This window comes from Bos indicus x Bos taurus, chromosome 11, assembly GCF_003369695.1.
Source record: "Bos indicus x Bos taurus breed Angus x Brahman F1 hybrid chromosome 11, Bos_hybrid_MaternalHap_v2.0, whole genome shotgun sequence".
Taxonomy (NCBI): Eukaryota; Metazoa; Chordata; class Mammalia; order Artiodactyla; family Bovidae; genus Bos; species Bos indicus x Bos taurus.
The window spans coordinates 44,434,279-44,458,578 of NC_040086.1; the positions used below are offsets into that span (position 1 = coordinate 44,434,279).

General features: G+C 47.5%; 1 protein-coding gene across 3 annotated transcripts in view; it reads right to left on the reverse strand.

The window, feature by feature from the left end:
- Positions 1-24,300, reverse strand: part of LIMS1 (LIM zinc finger domain containing 1) — an 82,857-nt gene that overhangs the window by 41,179 nt on the left and 17,378 nt on the right. Inside the window, exon 1 of one of the 3 annotated variants that reach the window (XM_027555425.1) lies at positions 12,364-12,510. The exons of the other annotated variants lie outside the window; for them this stretch is intronic. The gene's annotated coding sequence lies outside the window, so the exon portion shown is untranslated. Of the gene's footprint in view, positions 1-12,363; positions 12,511-24,300 lie in introns of those variants that run through there. 3 annotated transcript variants of the gene reach the window in all.

The following is a 24,300-nucleotide window of genomic DNA, read 5'->3' on the forward strand; positions in this document are numbered from 1 at the left end:
CATGTGACCACCAAGAACGCAAGCCACCAAAGCAAAGTCGGCAAGTGGGACTACACCAAACTGAAAAGCCTCTGTCCAGCAAAAGAAACAATACAAAAATGAAAACAAAATGTACAGATGCGAGAAGAAATTTTCAAATCACATGTCACATAAGCAGTTAATACCCCAAGATGCATACTTAAAAATGTATACAGCTCAAAAGCAAAAAAACAAAAAAAAACATTTTCCCAAAGACTTACAGATGACCAACAGGTACACAGAAAATGCTCCACATCACTACTCATCAGGAAAATGCAAATCAAACTACAATGAAATGTCACCTCACACCTGTCAGTAACGCTTTTATGAAAAAGGCAAGAAACAACAAATGTTGGCAAGGATGTGGGGGGAAAAGGGAACCCTTATGCTCTGTGTGTGGGAATGTCAGTGTGGGCAGCCACTGTTGAACAGAGTAGGGAGGTTCCTCAGAAAACTAAAAATAGAGCTACCATGTCACCCAGCTATCTCACGTCCGGGTGTATACTGGAAGGAAATGAAATCATGATCACAGAGACAGCTTTGTGCTCTCATGCTTATGGCAGCACCACTCACAATGACCAAGACACACAGACAACCTGAGGGTCCATCGCTGGGTGAACAGATAAAGAAAATTTCTCTCTCTCTCTCACATACAGGCATGCGCGCACACACACACAGAGGAAAGCGTCTCAGCCATAAAAAAGGACATCCTGCCATTTGCAAAAGCATGGATGGACTGCTAGGGCATTACACTAAGTGAAATAAATCAGACAGAGAGAGACAAATACTATGTGATCGAATCTACACACGGAATCAAACAACACTGAACCCACAGAAACAGCAGAAGGGTGATGCCAGGGACTGGGCTGGGGTGGGGAGGGGAGATGCTGGTCAGAGGATACAGAGCTGAGTTCCAGTTATGAGACGAATCAGCTCTGGGGATGTGCTATCCAGCATGGGGACAGTAATTAACAATACTGTATACGCGAAAGTCCTTTCACGAGTAGACATTTTATGTTCTCACCACAACAAAATGGTAATTATGTGTGGTCATGGGTGGGTTAATTAACCTTATCGTGGTAAACGTGTTGGAAAACTATATACGTGTCTCAAATCATTACATTATACACCTTAAAATCACATGAAGTTACATGTCAAATTACATCTCAAAAAAGCTGGAAAAAAGGGAAAATTTTAAAAACATTATGCTATGAAGCCCAGTCAGAGGTGATGAGAAAGTTACTGGTCATGAACTGTAGGGAAAAAAAAGGATGAATGTAAGATACATCCGAGATAGGAAGGTTAGATTAGTCATAACACCAGCAAAACCAGGTGAGATGGGCTGGCGTCCAGACACAGACATTTGCCCTGGTAGGCAAATGGGGGACCTGTGTGTAGACTCCAAATCCAGGAGCGAAGAAGCAGGAAGAAACCATGAGAAGACGCCGGTCCACAGTGTGAGGCTGATGTGCAGACCCTGGTGCTTATCACAGCAGACCTCACCAGAGATCAGCACCTCTCTTCTGAACACCCAGGTCAGAGAGACGCAAACCTACAGCATATACCCGGCGGTCTTGAATAGACATACAGAAACAGGTCCTCGTGTGAGATCGTGTGCACTCAGGCACTAACTTGGTGAAGGGAGCAGACCACTGGCTTAACTACATTCTGTTCACTCTGTGGGGTGGGGTCTGTGATGACTGTACAGGGGTGTTTGCCCTGCCCCTTATCCTGGCTGCACCCCACAGCTGACCCCAGGCCTGTGCGGGCTCAGCCCCTCCAGTGGGAGCAGGACTCAGCATCCAGTTGAGACTCGTAAGATGGGGAAATCGACAAACAATGGGATCGCACTAAAAAGGAACAAAATAAATTAGCCACCCGCCCAAACACACACATACACAAACCTTCCCATAGGTGAGCACAGGTCTGACTGCCATGTGCTGGGCTTGATTCAGATCACCCCACATCCCACAGATGTCCCCCCTCCTCCTCCCACTCCCACCAAGGTCAGCTCCCAGGTGCTCTGACAAGTCTCCAGTTTTCCTTCCACAACAGGAAGGAAGGAAGTTTGCAAATTCACGGTCATCACAAGAGTCCATTCATGAGGATCAAGTGAGGATTAGTTTGATCTGGCCATTGCCACAGAACTGGATTTAACTTGAGAGGGTCTGAATGTAGTGATGTCTAAAATTTAATATCAAACAGAGTTTTCATGACTGCTCACCTCCTCCATGGCAGGGTCAGCAGATTCTTTTTTTCTGGCAGCACCATGAGGCTTCTGGGATCTCAGCCTGCCAATTGGGGATCAAACCCCAGACCCTGGCAGTGAGAGTACCGAGTCCTAACCACTGGACCAAAAGGTCAGAGTATGACTATTTCAGGCTCTGAGGGCCCCAGGCCTCTGTTGTGACTTTTCACTACCCCCCGTGGCTCAGAGGCAGCCCTGGATGACAGCTAACAGACGATGGGTTGCGTCCCAAGACTGATGTTCGAATAGCATGTGATTTTCACACCTGCATTTTTTTTTCAGACATTAAAAGCTGTCAAAACCATTCTTGGCTCACAGGCTGTGGCTAGGCTTGGGCTGCAGACTGAACCACATCTGATAAACACACATAAAACACCATTTACTGTATAACCATGAGAAAACAGGTTTTTCTTTATAAAATGCTAACTCCTTAAGCAATATATCGGACAGCAGGTTCCCAAAGTGAATGCCCCAAAGACCCCCAATCACAGTCTTCACAAGGACAAGTGCCGGGTTTACAACAACAGAAAGACAGACCCCCAGCTTCCATGGTGCCTGCAGCAGCACAAATGATGGAATCAAGACAGAGTCTGACCCAAACACACCCGCCCAGCTCAGCCAGGGCAGCACTCCCGCCGGGACGCCCCACACAGAGAGGAAGACCACAGCTGCTGGAGTCAAGAGGAACAGGACTGTGGGGCTCAGGAAACAGACACACCCTTCTCTTCCAAATCGGTTGTGTCCGACATTCAGGACTTCATCTTCTGAAAAATTCCAAACAGGTGTTTCAGCATCACTGACCTCCACTTGATGCCTACTGCCCAGCTATCCATCTTCACTCTCTCCTTTTTTTAAGATTTTTTTTTAATGTGGACCGTTTCTAAAGTCTTTATTGAACTTGTTACAATATTGTTTTAGTTTTATTGTTTTGGTTTTTGGCCAAGAGGCATGTGGGATCTTTGCTCTCTGACCAGGGACTGAACCACACGCCCTGCGCTGAAAGGTGAAGTCTTAACCACTGGACCACCAGGGAAGCAAGTCCTCTTCACTCTCTGCTTCTGCTTGATTTTTCCTTCCTCCCAGCTTATAAGACGTCATGCTACTGCTGCTGCTGCTAAGTCGCTTCAGTCGTGTCCGACTCTGTGCAACCCCATAGACAGCAGCCCACCAGGCTCCCGTCCCTGGGATTCTCCAGGCAAGAACACTGGAGTGGGTTGCCATTTCCTTCTCCAGTGCATGAAAGTGAAAAGTGAAGGTGAAGTCGCTCAGTCATGTTCGATCTCGACCCCATGGACTGTAGCCTACCAGGCTCCTCCGTCCTTGGGATTTCCCAGGCAAGAGTACTGAAGTGGGTTGCCATTGCCTTCTCCATAAGAAGTCATACATGTCATTCAATTCTATTAAAGTTGTGATAAGAAAAAAAATTCTGACAAACCTCTTTACAAGGTTAAAGGTTAAAGCTAGAATACCCCCAGAACATCTTCACCTGACAGTTACCTTCATCATTCTGAACAGCAACATGGAAATGTCACCCACAGAGAGAGATGCTTTTCAGCAGAAAGCTTTCTTTGCCCCTCAGATCACATCTAAGATCTGCCTGATAAAAAAGTCCATTTGCAAACAAGTCCATTTGTTGAGAGTAGAGGTTTACTTTAGTTCACTGATATACTGGAAAGCTGACTGGCTGGGCAGTCTACAGCAGCTTCCTACACACCAGTCCTAATTGTAAGATGTGAGCCCTGCAGGGCTTAGGCAGGGTCAGAGGTGACAGGCACAGCCTGACACAGGGCAGGAACCCACAGCTGGTAGTTATCACCATAAACAGGACACTGAAGAACGAGCTGAGAATTTAATGTGAGGACATGTGGGAGAAGTCTTTTAAGAGAAAAGCATTCCTGGTGGCTTTTTTTTTTTTTTGCCATGTGTGATCTTGGTTCCCCTACCAGGGATCAAAGCCATTCCCCCTGCATTGGGAGTGTGGGGTCTGAACCACTGGCCCACCAGTGAAGTCCCCAAAGAACCACATTTCTCTCTGCAAATGGAAAAGGGGAAAGAAAGAAAATGCACACAAGGAAATTCTCCTGGTTTGTGGCGATGGACAGAGAGGGTTGTGTACTTCTCTATTTCACACACAAACGGAGGGTTGCATGTTTCCCTGTTTTTCACACACACACACACACACAGCTGTGTGCTTTCTCGTTTCTTACACAGCACACACACACACAGGGCTGTGTGTTTTTCTATTTCTCACACATACACATACATACACAGAGGGCTGTGTGTTTCCCTGTTTCACACACACACAGATACACACCACACACACACACACACCACTGGTGGAAAGGACCAAACTTGGCCTGTGCTGGTAAATTGGCAGCTTATTCAATTGTCAAGAATTCACAATATTTTAACTGTCCTATTTAAAAATAGGCTTCTAGAAAACCTCAGAAATAGAGTCACCATTACAATCATGAGTTGTGGTGGGAGGGAATGACTCCTCTGTGTTATCAGAACATGTTTGTGTATGTGCTTCTGTGCACTTTCCTACAAAGGTCTGCACACCACAGAGCCTCAAGGTGGGCTGTGCGCAGTAAGTCAAATTTAGACCCTGCTGACCCATCCACCTGCTCCAAGCACCTCTGGGCTTTCTTCTCACATTCTTGTCATGGCCTCGTTGGGTGCACCTTCACCAGGGATGCGGGACAGGACACTGAACGCACGCACTTGCTACGTATCTCACACCAAGCTAAGCCCCCTCAAGGGCCCCCACTCCCACCTCGTTTCCACGGCACATCGTCACCTCCACATGGCTTGACCACTGATGCAACCACCTAACCTAACCACGCAGAACACTCACCTGTGCAGCTAACAGCACTGCCCACATCTTTCGGGGTTTGGCAGCGTACCACTGTGAGATCTCAAGGCTGAAAGAAGGGGCTGACAGAGCCAGACTGATGATGGGGGCAGGCAGGGGTCTCCTGCCTTAACACACAGACACAGACCCCCAGCCTCTCCAGAAGACTCAACTATAGACCCCACAGCCTGGGATATAACGCTGCGCCAGGCATGCTCAGTCCTGACTGACTCTTCGAGACTCCAGGGACTGTAGCCCTCCAGGCTCCTCTGTCCATGGGATTCCCCAGGCAAGCATACTGGAGTGGGTTGCCATTTCCTCCTCCATGGGATCTTCCCAACCCAGGGATCAAACCCACGTCTCCTGTGACTCCTGCATTGCAGGCGGATTCTTTACCTGCTGAGCCATCGGGGAAGCCCCATATGGGATGGATTAAAGAGGCTGAATTTAAGAATTATTTCCTGGGCTTAGAAATTGAGGTTCAGGAAGATTCATACATTTCCCCCCCAAACAAGTCAAAATACCTAAAGTAAGGGGACTGTGCTCTGACCACAGTGTCAGTTAACTTTAATTAAAACAAAGTGTTTTCCATGTCCTAGCTACAGAGGACGGTTACTGACCTGCAGCATGTGCACAGTTAAAAAGTATTTTATAAAAAGGAGAAAGTAAGTAGCATTGAAAACCCTCATCTTTGCAGAGAACTGCTGAAATAAACAATTATTTTGAAAGCTATATTTGAGGTATACATTGAAAACTAGCATTAAACAGTAATTTTTTTTGCTCTTTTTTCCTATCATATAGAGTATTTTTATCAGTTTATTTATGAACGGGAAAAAATGAGGCCGTTTTTTCAAAGAGCCTAACAAAATGATGTCTTTTGCAGAAATAGAAAAATTCATTCTAAAAGTCACAGGAACCTCAAGAAACGCGACCCTGCCCCAAGCCAAAATATCTTGAAAAAGATGAAGTCTGAAGTTTCCTAACTTCCTGATTTCAAAATGAACTACAAACTTCCAATAACGTAAATAGTGCAGTGCTGGCAAGACTTCAGACGCACAGACCAATGGGAGAGAACTCAGGGCTGGTAATAAACCCTCCACATACAGCCAAATGATTTTCAACAAGGGTGCCAAGACTGCTCAGTGGGAGAAAGTGCAGTCTTTTCAACAAATGGTGGGAAAAATGTCCTCAAGCATTCATTTAAGCAAAAGAATAAAGCTGGACTCTTAACCTCATGGTATAAAGAGAAGCTGACTCCAAACAGCTCAGATAAAACTCGTAGAAGAGAACACAGGAGAAAAACTATAATATTAGATTTTGTTACAATTTACTGGATATGACCCCCCAAAAAAGAGCAACAAAAATAACACCAGGCAGTGGAACTGTATCAACATTAAACATTTCTGTGTGACACGGGACACAATCTAGAGTGAAGGAGAACCTAGAGTCGGGAGAAAGTCTGGGTACACCACATATGTGACAAGGAGCTCATACCTAAAACCTGTAAAGAATCAACACAACGACAACTAGATACAGTGAGCACGGTGCGCAAGACTGAGATGGAAGTGAAGCGGGTCAAAGGCAACTAAGTAGGCAGAACCACAGGAAGAAAAGGATGAAGGGGAAATTCCGAGAATCTTTAAAAATACTTTCTGCTTTGCTGGAAGAGAAGTCTGCCCTGTCACTTATCCGGCTCCAAGTGGAGTTGAAGCCTGGGAATCCCATATAAGGGCGCTCACTCAGGGCTGTTTCTGCAGGCATTTCACAGCCCCCACCCCCATAGCGCATCTGAAAATGGCATTTGGGAGAGGAGGTCTCTGGCAGCAGCATACACATACATATTACAGGCTGAGGTTTCCATCCTCAATAGCCAGGTGACCTGCCAAGACACGTCATCCTTGCCCAAACACAGTTCAGCATCTGGCGGTTTTCCTGCAGTGGCAGCTGGTGGTAGACACAGAGGCCGTGTGGCTGTCATCCCCACAAGCAGCCATTCAGTCAGAAACATGCTCACACTGCGGTGACGCCCTGCCGCCCATGGACAGGACTGTCCCGTCTCTGGGGAAGCCGCCTTCCAGCCCAGACTCCCTCCCGGGCTTTGGAGCGGAGCCTCTGTGCTGGGTGAGCCTCACACTTGTCTCAGCTCTGCGCGGTCCAGTCCGGCAGCTACCAGCCAGGCAGCAACTTATCTGAATCGAGACGCGCTTTATATGTGAAATACACGTGGGATTCCTGAGAAATGTAAAATGTCTCAGCAACTGTTAACATGATCGTAGTGTGGATATAGTCTGGACATGGTAGTAGTTTGGCGTTTCGAGTCACGTCAAATCTATTATTAAAATTAACTTCATCTGCTCTTTTCTGCACGTGGTTGCTAGAAAATTGTGCAAATGTGGCATGGCTCACTTGATGTATTATGGACAGTCGTCCTAGACAAGATCACAGGCCTGTTACAGAATGAAGAGACATGGCCCAGAAACCATTCCAAGGACAAGGCACTGAAAACTCGGGCGCCTCCGTCCAAGCTCAGGGAACAGGAGGCTTTGAATCCTCTGAAGGTAAGTACGCAGCCCAGGGTGGGGGTCGGGGCAGCCTGGCCTGGAACCTGGTCTCCTCACCAGCAGGCTGGACTCCTGTCTGTAAAGTGTGTATCAAAACTCCCTCCAGGGCTGCAAGTACTATAAACAAAGGAATGTGTTTCCACCATCAGCAACACTGATGTTGAGTGAGTTCTCAACAAACAGACTTCCCTTTCTTTCAGGGCCTTAGAAGTCTTGTAGACACACTGAGGAGCTTCACTCACTGGGGTGAGTCACGGAGCCAGGGAGAGACTTGGATCCCACCAGGCGGGTGGGCAGGCAGGCAGGCGGGCAGGCAGACAGCCTTCAGAGTTCAACCCCTCCTAGAGCCCCGTCCACTTCTTCCTCTTGCTGCTACTGCTGCTAAGCCGCTTCAGTCATGTCCGACTCTGTGCGACCCCATAGACGGCAGCCCACTAGGCTCCTCTGTCCCTGGGATTCTCCAGGCAAGAATACTGGAGTGGGTTCCCATTTCCTTCTCCAATGCATGAAAGTGAAAAGTGAAAGTGAAGTTGCTCAGTCGTGTCTGACTCTTAGCGACCCCATGACTGCAGCCTACGAGGCTCCTCCGTCCATGGGATTTTCCAGGCAAGAATACTGGAGTGGGGTGCCATTGCCTTCTCCACTCCTTCCTCTTAGATCCTCACAAATCATTACAATTAACTTCGAAATTCTGGCAGCGGCTCAGGACTCCTTAGGACTGTTATTAATAACTCATTGCTACCATCTAAATTTGAATGTTGCTCTGTCCTAACTGTAGCACGGATACATCCTTTACTGATGGCGGGGTCTGGTCAGACACATAATGAATGAGACCTTCATAATGGCCTGAGAAATGAGCAGTCACACTGAATACAGACTTTCAATTACTGACCAGGTGAATCAGAGCCGTCACCTCTGACTGAGCAGCCCGGGCTTCATTTCTGGATGGTTTTTGGAAAAGCCACTTTTATGATCACCTCGCAGTTGCTGCTGGCACCGTGCTGGGCTGGCAGCCCCAAAGACTCTTTTCCTCACTTCAATGATGTTATTTTCTTATTCTCCACCCAACTTTCCCAAAACACTTGCCATCACTGATTACAGGTGCCAACCCTTCTGGGGTCTGGCTGAAGGAAGCTTGACAAGCATGCCAGGATCTGGTCTCCAGGACCCCTCCCACCATGACAGCAACGCAGGGTCTGGGCAGGGGGAGAGGGAAGTGGAGGATGACCCCTGTAGGATCCCCACCATGCCCCTTTGAGAAGGTGGGGGGATGGGCAGAGCAGGGGGAGGAAGGGAAAGGGAAGAGAGGGGAGGAGGCTGAACAAGGAAAAAGCAAAAGAAGGAAGATAAAGTCTCTGCAGCAGTGGTTGGGCACAGGAGTAGGGGGGGTGCTCTGAAGAGGGGAGAAAACACGTGAAAATCTCAGACACTAAACAGAACGTGGTTCCTTTCAACCCTGACCTCCTCCGGGAGTTTCAGGTCTTTAAGGAGGCAAGCTCCAAATATGCAAAGTAAAGTAAAAACCAAAGCTCAAGAAACAGTTTGGTGGACCCTCAGAAAGTTCAACAGAGAATTACTATACGCCTTGGCAATCCCACCTCCGGGTCCCCACCCCACGGAACTGAAAGCAGGGACTCAGACGGCCGCACCCCCAAGTGCACCGCAGCACTCCCACAACAGAGAGCAGGCAGGGACTACTGTGGGTCCCTCGACAGACGAGTGGTGACAAAATGTGGTCCATCCACACAGTGGAGCAACAGCCGCCCCAAAAGGAAAGACATCCAGATGCATGCCGCAGCAGGGTGGGCCTCAAAGTCATGCCGCTAAGTGGGAGGGCGACGCCGAGGTCACATGTCATACGACCCACGTGTGTCATGTGTCGTGTGAACGTGTCACATGTCGTATGACCCATGTGTACCATGTGTCATGTGACCCACTTGTGTCATGTATATACAACCCCCTTGTGTCACATGTCTTACAACCCACGCATGCCACGTGTTACATGTCCCACTCGTGTAAAGTGTTATGTGACCCACTCATGTCACATGACCTACATGTATCATGCATTGCATGACCCACTTGTGTCACGTGTTGAATGACCCACACATGTCACGTGTCATATGACCCACTCGTGTAAGACACACGACCAAGTTCAGAGGCAGGAAATGCATTGGAGCCGTTGAGGTGGGGAGCAGGGGTGAGGAGTTAGGGCTTCAGGTACACAGCACTTGACGTGACGGAAAGTCCTGTCAATGGAGAGAGGTGACGGTTGTACAGCATCATGAATGTAGTTAATGCCACTAAAATTGTATACCTTAAAACGGTTCAAATGGAGAGTTTTGCGTTAGAGGTATTTTACCACAATAAAAATAATTAAAACAGACCAAAAAAAAAAAAAAGGTAGGGGCGGGAGAGAATGTTTGTCAGCCACCTAGATCTCACCAAGTACCAAGCTAGAACCCTTCTACATATGTGATCTCAATTAATCCTCCCTGTTCATAGATTACGCATTATAATCATTCACAGATGAAGAATCTGCAACTCACATAGTAAGTAATTGGTTCAGAATCATAGAAGTGGCAAAAGTAAGATCTGAACCCAAGTCTGGTCACCATAAAAGCCATGCTCTTCAGCTATACCTCAGTGTTTCTTTCAGGATAACCAGGCCCAGTGAATAAGTCAGTGAGGAAGGCGGCCCTGAGCCAGCCCATCAGCAACAAGAAAGACCACAAACAGCTGAGCCCAAGAACTCAGTGCCACCCCCACATCATGTGCAAGCGAGCTTCCTTCTAGCAGCAAAGGAACCTCCTTTCAGCACAGGATTAAACCCCATCAGTACACTGCCTAGGGCGTATCTACCTCTTCTCGCCCCCACCAAGATGACTTGGTAAATCTATTTTTCCATTTTTCATGTTCTATGTACCTGACCCCCCAACTCTAACCTGAAGGGCTAAAGCACCCAATTCCCCTGTCGATACCATGGGATACTTATAGTGACTTGTGGAACATAAAGGGACTTCCCAGGTGGCTCAGTGGTAAAGAACTCGCCTGTCAATGCAGGAAACACCAGAGACCTGGGGATTCAATCCATGGATCAGGAACATTTCCTAGAGGAGGAAATGGAAACAATTCCAGTATTCTTGCCTGGAATAGCCCATGGACAGAGGAGCTTGGTGGGCTACAGGCCATGGGGTCACAAAGAGTCAGACACAACTGAGTGACTTAGCATGCACACATGTGGAACATAAATACTTTCCTACACATGCCCTCACATCACCCACCCTTTAACTCTAGTCCACAGTGCAGACGGATTACTACAGGCTAACGACAGGCTCAGTCGCAGCTAAGATCTGTCCTACATTTTGCCCTCCTTCTGAGGACGAGTGGATCCTCAACGTGTTGTAAGAACTTGGGAGCAAGACCTAATTGAAGATCACTGCAAGACCTCTGCTTTAAAATAATAAAAACACTTTTTTAAAAAAGTTCCTGTAAAGGTGCTATCTTTTCTTGGGGGACCCTCAGGGCTACTGACATCAAGAAGTTATCAGTGAGACTGCAGACTCCTCCAGCCATCCTGAGGAGGCCCGGGTCCCCTTGCGCCAGCACGGAGCCCCCACTGTAGGATGTCCACGCCCTGGTCCTGCTACACCGTTTCTCTGTCATCTGAGAAACTCTCTCTTTTCAACTTTTTTTTTTCTTTCTTGCCCCTGAAAAAGATAATTCCCTTCTCCTGATCACTATAATTATCCCATATTTCATGGTTACGTGTGGTTGTATTATGTATATATATGTGTGTGTAACATAAATATAAATACATTTATAATAAACTCCCTGATCCATCACCCATCCCATACCACAGGACTATTCCTGAAGATTAGCTGTAAAATGAACAGTTTCATAAATACATTTACATCTCTAAGGAAATTCACAGTGAATCCTGAATAAGGCAAGAGATCCTTTTGGAGTGAATAATGATCTTGTAAATGTTTTACAAATGCAGACTTGGTGCATTATTTTCCTCCAAATGTCCTGCTGATTTTTAAACAGTTACCATTAATGAGTAAGAATAGCTCCCCCAATCCTCACGCTGTTTTTTCTCACCACTGCACGACCAAAGTTCACTAGCCACAGCGTTAAACAGTACCCGTTTGCTGGTCTGTTTTAAAACCCCAGACAGGATCTGAGTTAAAAATATTTAACATAATAAAATCCCAAAAAGCATTCCTAAGGTCTTTTATAGCAAAACTCTGCAGGACCATAAACTGGAGGACTAAACGTTATCAAGGTTGTTAACAATTTCTCTGCAAACATAGGGAGTAACCTCCCTCACCCACCCTGCTGTGAAACCCATAAAACAACAGCTGCTCACACACACATTGCACAGTCACACACACACCCAGGAAGCAAGACCACCTTGCTGCCCTTTGAAGCAGGGAGCAGACATTAGCATTGCCAAAAGCTACTAGGACCCCTTACTGCTTCTGGGTTTGCAAGTTTAGACAAACATCTTTTGATATTTGCTTCCAAATGACTGAGAAAGACAAGTCAAGAGGAAAACAAACCCACAAGTACAACAGTGCCTTTGTCCGGCCACTCTGGGCCATCCCCTCCATTTCTCTGGAGGCCGTGGGGGTCCTCTTACCTGCACATGCACGGCCCCACCTGTGCAAGGGTGTCCTTACCTGATACTTCCACACTCTGGGACAGGCCCCTCTCTGTGTGTCCACCCTTATTCCACGGGCTTATCAGGCTCGGGAAGCCGGGTTGCCATCACAGCGTGTTATCTTTAAGCTCCTGTTTCCTACACTGAATAGAACTTCCTCATCTCAGCTCCAGGTCTGGTGCCCTGAACTATATTTAAGCCTATGAAGCCACATTGAGGATTCTTCCTGCACGCAGTCGAGCCACGTGATGGTTACATGATAACCCGGTGGTTTCAAGTGAGACGACACCCCGATGTCACAACTCACATCCTGCTGGACTGTTCTACAGACTTTACTGAGTTGCCAAGTTCAACCACACTCACTGAAGGCACTTGTAACGTGCAGGGCAAGGCTGAGAAAAATGAATGACAACGGGTCAGCACAGAAAGAGCTGAGCGCCCTGGGTATGGACGACACCTTCACCTCTGAGCAGAGCATCTCTGGGGCTTTACAGAGCAGGTTGAGCAGCTGGTCTTTACTTTGCCTTCCCTGTAAAATAAACCCAGGGCTGGGAGGCCGTGCTCCATTGGGCTGGGCAGTGGCGGCAGACCCTTATGCCCTGGCTGAGTCACGGCTGGGGCTGCCTCGTGCCAAGCTTCCACTGAGGAAGAGTAGGGGGTGTCTGCTGGAGTCGAGGGGCAGCCTTCCTCCTCCTGACACAACAAAGCTTCTCCGCCCGGATTCACGAGGACGCAAGACTAGTCCAGAACCGACTCCTTTAATACAGAGCAGAGTCCTGATGTCTGATTCCTCGTGGTGGTGGTGGTGGTTTAGTCCCTAAGTTGTGGCTGAGTCTTTTGTGACCCCGTGAACTGTAGCCTGCCAGGCTCCTCTTTCCATGTGACTTCCCAGGCAAGAATACTGAAATGGATTGCCATTTCCCCCTCCAAGGGATCTTCCCGAACCAAGGATCGAACCCACATCTCCTGCACGGGCAGACAGATTCTTTACCACTGAGCCACCAGGAAAATGAGGCAGATCCGGAACAAGAAAACAACCCATCACCTCCATTGGTTGCCCCAGCGTAGAGCCTGAGGAGGAGGGTCTGGGAGGCAAACAGAAGGTCTCTGTGGGCAGAGGAAGCTCGGAGATTCAGGCTTGGCTCCGAGCCTCACCTGCAGCCCCGACCATCAGGGCTGGTGGATGTCTCACGTCATATGCACGCAGTAAACTTTCAGCCAGAATCTTCTGGTTTTTGTTAATTCACTCCTTTCTGGGAACTTGGGGGCTGTTTGTGGGGAGAACCAGGCCCCTGCCCCACTCCCGGTGCAGACACAAACCCTGGGAAGCGGCCACATCTCTCAGGAGGAGAAAGAAAGGGAAGAAGTCTTGGGCACGTGCACACACACACACACGCACGAGCGTGTGCGCATGTACACACGCATGCCTGAGTGAGGTGAGGACTGTGTGGCAGACAGAGGTCCTAGGAGTCACAAGGCCCCCAGGGCATGCATACACACACACACACACACACACACACACGTACACACAAGCGCACGTGAGGTGAGGACCTTGGGGCAGGTGGAGGTCCCTGGGAGAAGAGCCGCTGAGGCCAGCCCCCTCCAGCAGGTGAGCTCTGCTCCAAGTCACCCCCTGCCCACCAGAGGCTGGGTACCCTATAAAGGGACCTACCTTCTCCACTAGCCCACGGTCAGGCTTCTGTTTTCCTTCATAGGCCCCCAGACAGACACAATGCCATCAGGTTAGTTCCTTCCCACCGAGTATCCTTTAAACAGGATATTCAGAATACACGGATCTAATCTGTAACATGTTCCATATCCACGCATAGCTTTTCAGTTCTGCCTTTGAAAGGCTCTGGGATAATTTCAACCCACTTGTTTTACCCAGTCTATCAAGTGCTACTGAACCTCTCCATCTTGAGCTTTTTCATTTTTCATTTTTAAAAATGTAGTTGACTGTGCTGGGTCTTGGTTGCAGCGCCCAGGGTCTTTGCTGCAGCGTGTAGGATCTAGTTCCCTGACCATGGGTTGGACTCATGCCCCCTGCATTGGGAATGCAGTCTTAACCACTGGACCACCAGGGAAGTCCCACTTCTCCATCTTTAAACATTCTTCTTACATCCTGACTATGAAACACATTATAACCCAAAAGTTCATCATTATTCATCCTATACATAAGCTTTCCCTATGGTCTCTTATCTCACTGGAGAAAACTTTAGTTTACCAGTCATCTCTCATTTAAACAAAATAAACCAAAACAAAACCTTTTCAATAGACCATCATCACCGACTCAAAGGACATGAGTTTGAGCAAGCTCTGGGAGTTGGTAATGGACAGAGAACGTTGGTGTGCTGCAATCCATGGGGTCGCAAAGAGTGGGACACAACTGAGCAACTGAACTGAACTGAACTGAACTGAACCGACTGTCTTAAAGGCTCTGAGCTTCTGTGAAAGTGTTAGTTGCTCAGTTGTGTCTGACATTTTGCGGCCCATAGACTGTAGTCCGCCAGGCTCCTCTGTCCATGGAATTCTCCAGGCAAAAATAGGAGAAGGAGTGGGCAGCCATTCCCTTCTCCAGGGGATCTTCCCAACCCAGGGATTGGACCCAGGTCTCCTGCATTGCAGGCAGATTCTTTACCATCTGAACCACCAGGGAAGCCCATATTTGAACTTCTAAATATGATAAAAAAGAAATTAATACAACTTATGAGAGTAAAGACTTAAGTAAAAAGCCAAGCAAACTGTTTACAAATCCCAGGCATTCCTAGAAAACTTGGTGTTTATTAAACTGTGTGAAAGTACTCTTTTACCATATCTAAAACAGAAGTAGGTGCTATGCTCAGAGAATTATAAAAAAATGCCTTTTCCTTTTTTAAAAACTATGGATGCAAACTCTGACATCCAGCTCCCTGGCCCCACCCCCACCCAGTATCCACGGCCCCAGCAACTCCATATCTATGAGCCCTAAACCATCAAGGTAACAAAAGTGTCCACAAGTTCCCAGTGGCTCTTTAGGGAATGGGCTTCCCTGGTGGTTCAGCTGGTAAAGAATCCACCTGCAATGTGGGAGACCTGGGTTTGATCCCTGGGTTGGGAAGATCTCCTGGAGGAGGAAATGACTACCCACTCCAGTATTCTTGCTTGGAGAATCCCATGGACAGGGGAGCCTGGTGGGCTACAATCCATGGGGTTGCTAAGAATCAGACACAACTGAGCAAATTTCATTTTTCTTTCCTTAGGGAATGATTCTAGCTCCACTGATAACTACTAATCCAGAGGATTTCTGAGGTCATCAAGCTACCTGATGGCCAAAGCGCTACCACTTGAAGGGTCTTCCACCGCAAGCCTCCCCTCCACCCTGAGCCCCCTGCTCTGTCTGCGGCCCCACCACGACTATCTCAAGTGCAGACAAACATCAAACTGGCCTTAGTCCAGTCCCTCCTGAGGCAGGTAAGGAGCACGTGTCCTGTCGGTGCCACCCCATGACTCCTTCTGTCCTGTTGGCACCTCTGTGGGTCAGGTTTGGCTACAGACTCATGAATACTACATCACCCATTATCCAATGGCCCCTCCTATTCTCAGGAAAGACTAAACACCCTGGATGACTCAGACTGACTGCTGGAACAGTCATTGCAAGCCAAGATACAGTTTTTCAGAGAAAAGAGTGAAGAGGGCCTATGAGGGAAGGTGGGCACAGGAGGGCGCAACTGCATTGCCCCCCGTCCTCACCACAGGTCAGGGGGACAGTGCAGACCCTCAGTCCAGGACAGCAGAACCCTGAGGCTATAGTGGAGAAAAGGGCCCAACAGACTCCAAGGAGAGAAGGGGAGAGGGGAGGACAGCTGGGAGGGAGAGGTGGCTGTGCTAAAGGGCGAGGCCGGGAGCCAGCCTTCTGCCTCAAGCTCACTTCGGGGGTGGGGGGCAGGGGACAGGGGAGGGTCAGGCCAGGCTGCACAGGCATGGGGCCAAGCTTGCTGACTTCAGTTTCCCACTGTGTGAAGAAGGGTTAGCTCCCATTTTAAAAGCATATACTATGCTTCTGCATGTGGGGGCATGTGCACTCAGTTGTGTCCTGCTCTTTGCGACCCCATGGACTGTAGCCCACCAGGCTCCTCTGTCCATGGGGATTCTCCAGGTAAGAATACTGGAGTGGGTTGCCATTTCCTTCTCCAGGGGATCTTTCTGACCCAGGGATCAAACCCGCAGCTCCTGCATTGGCAGGCAGATTCTTTACCACTGAACCATGTGGGAAGTCCTACGTTTGCAAATGTATAAAAAAAATACACCACTCCAGGTTTAAAAATCCAATCCCCCTTGACCATGGAGGGAAAGTTACAAATGATAAAACAAACTATTGAGGAGAAAAGTAGTGTGAGAAGTCAGGACTGATGCCCACAAGGCTGCTGGGGCCTGTTACTAAGTGGATGCTGCCTACAGTGGCTAAATACTCCAAAAGTAATAAGAGTATCCCCCACTGAATGGGGAGGTATACCTACCCAAATTATTAAATTTCCACATGGGAGTGGGCGGGGGAGAGATGAGGACACAAAGCATAGAGGACTTGGGGGCCATAAAAACGATCTGGAGCTTCCCTGGTGGCTTAGTGGATAAGAAATCCACCTGCAAATGCAGCAGTCATGGGTTCAACCCCTGATCCAGGAAGAACCCACATGGTGTGGAGCAACTAAGCCCATGTACCACAACTATTGAGCCTGCTCACCCAGATCCTGTGCACAGCAACAAGAGAAGCCACAGCAATGAGAAGCCAGGGCATCTCAACTAGAGAGTAGCCCCCACTCGCCACAACTAGAGAAAAGCTCATGCAGCAAAGAAGACCCAGCACAGCCAAAAATAAATAAATGAAAAATTTAAAAAACCCATTCTGTATGATACCAGAATGATGGACACATGTCCTTATGCACTTCTCCAAACCCACAGAATTACAATACCAAGCATGAACCCTAATGTAAACTAGGGGCTTTGGGGACCACAATCTGTCAATGTAGGTTCATCAGTTGCAACAAACGCATTATCTGGCGAGGGATGCTGATAACAGGGGAGGTTGTACACGTGTAGGGTAGAAGGTGTACAGGAAATCCTGTACCTTCCCTTCAACTTTGCTCTGAATCTAAAAATACACTAAAATATAGTCTTTTTAAAAAATTAGCAAGGTTGTAAAAACTGAACAATATTTAATTAGTCCCCAACTCAAGCATGAAAAATTTGAAGCCAATTCTATATTAAGTTTGCAATTTTGGAATTTCCATAGGAGCCATATAATACATTTCATTAATAGAATCATGAGCAACCCACAAAAGCTCAATCCAAACTGTAGCTGAAAAACACAATAGTGTAGCAGCAATCCGGGGATGATCATCTTGAGTAAGTTATGTCACATTTCTCATCTGTAAAACACATATGGGCATACTGCTACTGCTAAGGAATACTAGCCATGGCAATTTTATGTGGCATTCAAGTTCAAGCTGAAGTGAGAAAGTTACACCCTGGAGTCATGAGTGACGACACTCTCCACAATGCAATCTGGGGCTGAGTGACAGGCAAAGGGGAGTTTGGGGTTCAGCAGCCATGGACGGAGGAGCCTGGTAGGCTGCAGTCCATGGGGTTGAGAAGAGTCGGACACGACTAAGAGACTTCCCTTTCACATATAGTTGATTTACAAGGTTGTATTCAATTTGTTGTAAAAAGCTGATTTTTCAAACAAGTGAAAAATAGGGGCTATGATTTAAAGATATCCAATGGCACCCCACTCCAGTACTCTTGCCTGGAAAATCCCATGGATGGAGGAGCCTGGAAGGCTGAAGTCCATGGGGTCGCTGAGGGTCGGACACGACTGAGCGACTTCACTTTCACTTTTCACTTTCATGCATTGGAGAAGGAAATGGCAACCCACTCCAGTGTTCTTGCCTGGAGAATCCCAGGGACAGGGGAGCCTGGTGGGCTGCTGTCTATGGGGCTGCAGAGTCAGACATGACTGAAGTGACTTAGCAGCAGCAGTAGCCTGAACCACAGGTACAGGGTCTGTGCAGAGCGGGGTCCTGGGCAGCACGAGAGTGGCCAGAGGGAGGAGAGGCTGCCTCGCACAGGTTTGTGTGAGCGGGGACAACGTGCACAGCGCTTGACTGCGAAATGCTCAAACAAAAGCAACACCAGATGCTCTCCAGAGCTTTAATCAGCTGTTCTCCTTTGAAAAGTCTTTTCCTGATGCTGTCTAGCATTCTGCGGCCCCTGGAGACATTTCACCCACTTCAAAATGGAAATTCAACCACAAAACTCTTGTATTGTGTACCCTTAGGAAAAAGATATTCAAAGCCTTAGAAAATATCCAGACCCAATCAAAAGCAAAACCCACACAAAGAGCAGACTTTCAACCTCACCCCTCGACATACACAAACTCCCAAGTGGGTTTCCACTTTATTTGGATTCAGGCGTCTTCTAAACCAGAACCTGGAGACTGAATAAAGATGCTAAAGTATAATAAAAAAGCCAAAATTGAGTAAAAACCCACATCATCCATCTACTACCTGGGAGGAAGTTCTTTACCTTCAGTGAGCTCTTCAAAAACCTCCAGACCCCTCACCACCACAGCTGGCTTTGGGTGTCAGGGGTCTCCTCAGCCCCTTGAAATCTTTGCTCTGATGTAGTGACAGTGAAGTCTGCTTCCACCTCCCACCCCTAGACATTTCTCCAACCTCCTTCTCTACCCATGACTCATTACCACCTAATACATCTGACGTGTTTGGTTCTGACCTCTCCCCACAGCAGAGACATAAGCCCCTCAAGGATTCGAGCTCCGTCTGTTCAGCTTCCTCCTGCATCCCCATAGACTGGGGCGTGCCCACAGTGAGGTCTCAGGCCCACTTAACTGAGTCTGTGAACTCAAGTGAATTCATTCACCCCTCCACTGGGGCTAATATCACCTACTGAATTGCAGGGTTGTTTTGAGGACTACTTAGAAATAAAAAATTAAAGCACACTGCAGAAGGCAGAATCATGAAGAAACAGAAAATCTGAGCTGGTAAGTTGACTGACTCAGTAAACAAAACCTCCCAGAAAACAAAAGTCTAGGACCAGACTTTTTTTGACTTCTACCAAGTATTTAAGGAAGAGTTAATACCAGTGACTCTCAAACTCTTCCAAAAGATAAAAGAGGAAGGAACATGCCCAAACTCATTTTAGAAGGCCAGCATCCATCATCCTGACATAAAAAACCAGACAAGAATATTGTAAGAAAAAAAATTATAGGTTAATATCCCTAATGGACATAGATGTAAAAATCCTTAACAAAACATTAGCAAATTCAACAATACATTAGAAGGAACTTCCTTGCTAGAACAGTGGATAAGAATCCACTTGCCAATGCAGAGTACACGGGTTCAATCGCTGGCCCAGGAAGCTCCCACCTGCCACAGAGCTACTAAGCCTGTGAACCACAACTACTGAGCCTGAACTCGAGAGCATGTGTGCCACAACTACTGAAGCCCGTGCACCCTACAACCCATGCTCAACAACAAGAGAAGCCATCACAATGAGAAGCCTGCACACCGCAACTAGAGCAGCCGCTGCTCGCAGCAACCAGGGAAAAGCCTGCGCAGCAATGAAGACCCAGCAGAGCCAAAAATAAACAAGTAAGTTATTAAAAAACAAACAAACACACACGTCATGCACTGGCTGGCACATGGCAACTCAACTACCATTAGTTTCCTTTCAGTTTCCTAGTTGAGATAACTGGCTAACAGCTGCTGAACATTCCAGGCAGGAAACTAAAAGCATGGCGGAAAGATCGCTGCAGGCAGTTAAAACACAAGGGGAAGCAGGGCCTCCTGCTGCAGAGCTCCTCAGTATACCTGTGACTGTGAGGGACTCAGAGTCTCCACCTACACCAAGTCAGCGCAACAGTCGAGAACAGGTATAAAGTTACTAATTTGACAGGGAAATTCTACACCTTCTGAATCTAAGAGGAAGAAATGAGACTTGTATTCATATGGCTTCTTTTCATTTCATTTTTCTAGTAACCCATTTTTATTGTCCTTCACAGAAGCACCGGTCAACAATGAACTGGAAAAAAGTCCATGGGGTTGAAAAGAGTCAGACACAACTGAGTGACTAACACTAACTAACTTCCTACTTTATTTTGTCTTGTTTTTGGCTGTGTTGGGTCTTTGTTGCCGCTTGGGCTTTGCTCGAGTTGTGGTGAGTGGGGGCTGCTCTCTAGTTGTAGTGTGTGGACTTCTCTTGTTGCAGAGTTCAGGCTCTAGAGCCACAGACTTCAGTAGTTATGGTTCCCGGGCTCTAGAGCGCAGGCTCAGTAGGTTGTAGGTCACAGGCTTAGCTGCTCTGAGGCATGTGGGATCTTCTTGAATCAGGGATCAAATCCATTGTCTCCTGCATTGGCACACGGATTCTTTACCACTTGGAAATTTTTTTAAAGAGCCTCACTCTTCGCTACAACTTGGGGAGCACTGGTCAAGCATGCCTGGTGCAGTCCAGGAAGCCACGGAGAACCAGCAAAGCTCGCTCACACTGCATGTTCAAGAACTGTGGGTGGGCCAGGTTCTAGGCCAAGAGAGGATGGATTGCGGGGGGTGGGGGGGGGGTGGGGAGTGGGGGTGGGGGTGGTGCGGGTGCAGACCCAATGAAGGGAAATTCCTGGAGGTGAAGCAGAAACACTGAGACACACAGGATGGGCACAAAGTCAGGTGAAGATGAAAAAGGCTGGGTTTGCAGTTCCCCGGTCCTCTGTCCCCAGCGGCTCTGTGATGGTCAGGCCACCCACAGCATCCCCAGTGCCCACACGAGCCCCACGCACTTCATAGCCTGTATGTCTGCATCTCATGGCAGTTTTGCAACCACTGCACTAAAGCCACATTTTCCGGAAGACCTTCATCCTTTACCCTCCTTTCTAACATGTCAGGGCCAGTGTTTCTTGGCCTGCAGGCAGGCAGACCTGGCCAAGCTCCCAGAGGACACGCAGCTCCAAGGGAGACCTTCCCCATCAGCCATGCTTGGGGCCACCAGCCCCTCCACCCATGGAACAGCTTCCTCAAGCAAGGACTCAGAGCCCACTCATCTCTGTGTCTTTTTACCATACAGGATTATGTGTTAAATGCACAAAAACTAAACAGCAAGAGTCTTCTGAGAAGAGATGAAATGTGTAATGTTCATCGTCTGAAACGGTCACTGTGCTCACCTTTCCCTTCAGCTAAAGTGTTTACAGGACGTTCCATGAGGCTGCCTGGTTCCCTTCCCTTCTGAACGAGAGGCCAGGGGAGCTGTCAGCATTTCCAGGAGACCGTCCACTGCCCACCTCAGTCAGCCATGTGGGTGATGAGTGATCACACCCACCCACGTTTTCTTTCGGGGCGTCCACACTGTTTGCCAACAGCTCCACAAGAACATCCAGGACAGCAGAGCAGGACTGAAATGTGGCTCAAACACTTCTCAGGTCCCATCCGCCCCATGGGACCCACAGAACCACCACTGCTTCCACACAGGATGAGATGTGGGCGAAGACCCAGACCCTTAAACTACATGGTATTTCACTCCAGCCCTTGAAAGGCATCTCTCCTCCAGCAGAGGACCTCCAAAGACAATCTGAAAAGCAAGCTTTTGTCTTACCAGTTATTACCGTTACTTTATAAACACCGAGTCTCCTGTACCGCACTGTAACCCGAGGAAGGATGCACAATAGCCAAGTCCCTCACAATAAATAATACATAGGCACTCAGCACTTACTGCAGACAAGAAAGCAATAAAAATACTAACATGGTGTCCATAAGCTTGTTCATAGCCCAGAGATTTTAACAAGAGAATCAGACAGTTGCAATGTTTAGCAGCTTGGAAAAATGCTACCACATTAGATTCACTGGAAAAGGCCCCAATGCTGGGCAGGATTGAGGGCAGGAGAAGGGGGCAGGGGGGCTAGACGATGAGATGGTTGAATGGCATCACTGACTTAATGGACATGAGTTTGAGCAAACTCCAGGAGATGGTGGAGGACAGAGGAGCCTGATGTGCTGCAGTTCATGGGGTGACAAGGAGTCAGACTCCACTTAGCAACTGAACATCAACTACATTAGTAATATATACATATATATTACTAATGTAGTTGATATATATATAAAACAAATGAGATCTACATACCTGTCCCTCAGCTACTCAGACTTACTCCAGTTCTCCTGGAGCCCAGGTCTCTCTGGTCTCTGGGTACTCAGAGGCCAAATCTTCAGCAGCAAGAGGAATAGCTCTGTGCCCCTGCCTCACCCCTGCAGGTGAGGGCCGCAGGGCAGTCTGTCGTCCCGTTACTCAGGGTCTGTGCCTGCCCAGTTGTTCGCCTCCAGGATGGTCACATCCCCCGAGACACTGCTGTGAGAAGCGCCAGGCCTGGGAGAAGAGGGATGGAGCCTATTCTAGTCAGTGGCTCTGTCTTTCTCTGGGGAACTCAGGGCCTCGTTACTTTGCCACTAAAAAGATTTCCTCCCCCACACCAGCCTGCCAGCACTTCTGGCTTCCGGAAACCCTGGGTTCTGGAAAGTGGATCTCTTTGGGGCCAGAGAGGATATTGTATTCCTGTCACATCTTGAGACTTACTTTTCTCCACACAAACAATATAAACAGCCATTGAACCCTATCTACCTTGAGGAAACAAGCTCTCCATAATTGTTGCAAGCATGTCTCACTGGCCAAGACGAATGTATACCTCTCTCCATGTGTGCCAAACATGTGCCAAAACTAAAAAACACATGAGCTCCTCCTTTTTCCCCAAATAACTATCTCCTCCCTTGTCACTCTCTCTCCCCTACCCTTAAAACCGGCATGATGGGAAAGGAATTTCTTCCACAAATAATGTTGGGAAAGTGGATTTCCATATGCAAAAGGAGGAAGTTGGGCCCTTATCTTGAACTACTTAAAAATATTAACCCCAAATGAATTAAAGACCTAAAATTAAAAACACAAAACTCTATAAAAGACTCCTAGAAGAAAACACAGGGGAAAGCGGGATGACATTGGATTGGACAAGGACTCCTTGAATATGACACCAAAAGTGCAGGCAACAAAACAAAAATGGACAAATTTGACTACATCAAACTTAAAAATTCTGTGCATCAAAAAAGTCAACCAACAATCAACAGGGTAAAAAGTCAACCTATGGAATGGGAAAATATATTTGCATATCATATATGTGATCAGGAGTTAATATTCAGAAACAAAAAAAAATTGACATAATCCAACTAAGAACTAGGCAAAGGACTTAAAACAGACATTTCTCAAAAAAAAAAAAGATATATATATATATATATACACACACATATATACAAATGGTCAACAGAGACATGAAAAGATGTTTCCCATCACTAATCATCAGGGAATGTAAATCAGAACCACAATGAGATACCCCCCTCACAGCCACGAAGACGTCTGTTACAAAACAAAACAAAATGAAACAAAACAGAAAATAACAAGTGCTGGCGGGGATATAGAGAATCTGGCAGCTTTGTGCTTTGTTGCTGGGGTTGTAAAATGTGCAACAGCTATGGAAAAATGAATGCGAGTTCCTCAGAAAGTTATAAGCAGAACTACCAAATGAGCAGCAATTAACACTTCTAGGTGTGTATCCAGGAGAACTGAAAGCAGGGTCTCAAAGGGATATTTGAACAGACACATTCACAGTAGCATCATGCACAAGAGCCAAGAGGTAAAAGCAACACAAACATCTATTGACAGATGACAGATGAACTGTCACTGAAGCCCTCAGGGAGCACCACCCACACAACCTTAAAAAGGAAAGTCTGACACATGCCTCAACATGTATGCACGCTGATTTTGTGCTCAGTGAGACAAGTCCATCACCAAGGGACAAATACGGTGTGATCTCCCTTATGTTAGATACCTAGTGTAGGGAGGCCTACAGACAGAGAAAGCAGAACCCTGGCTGCCA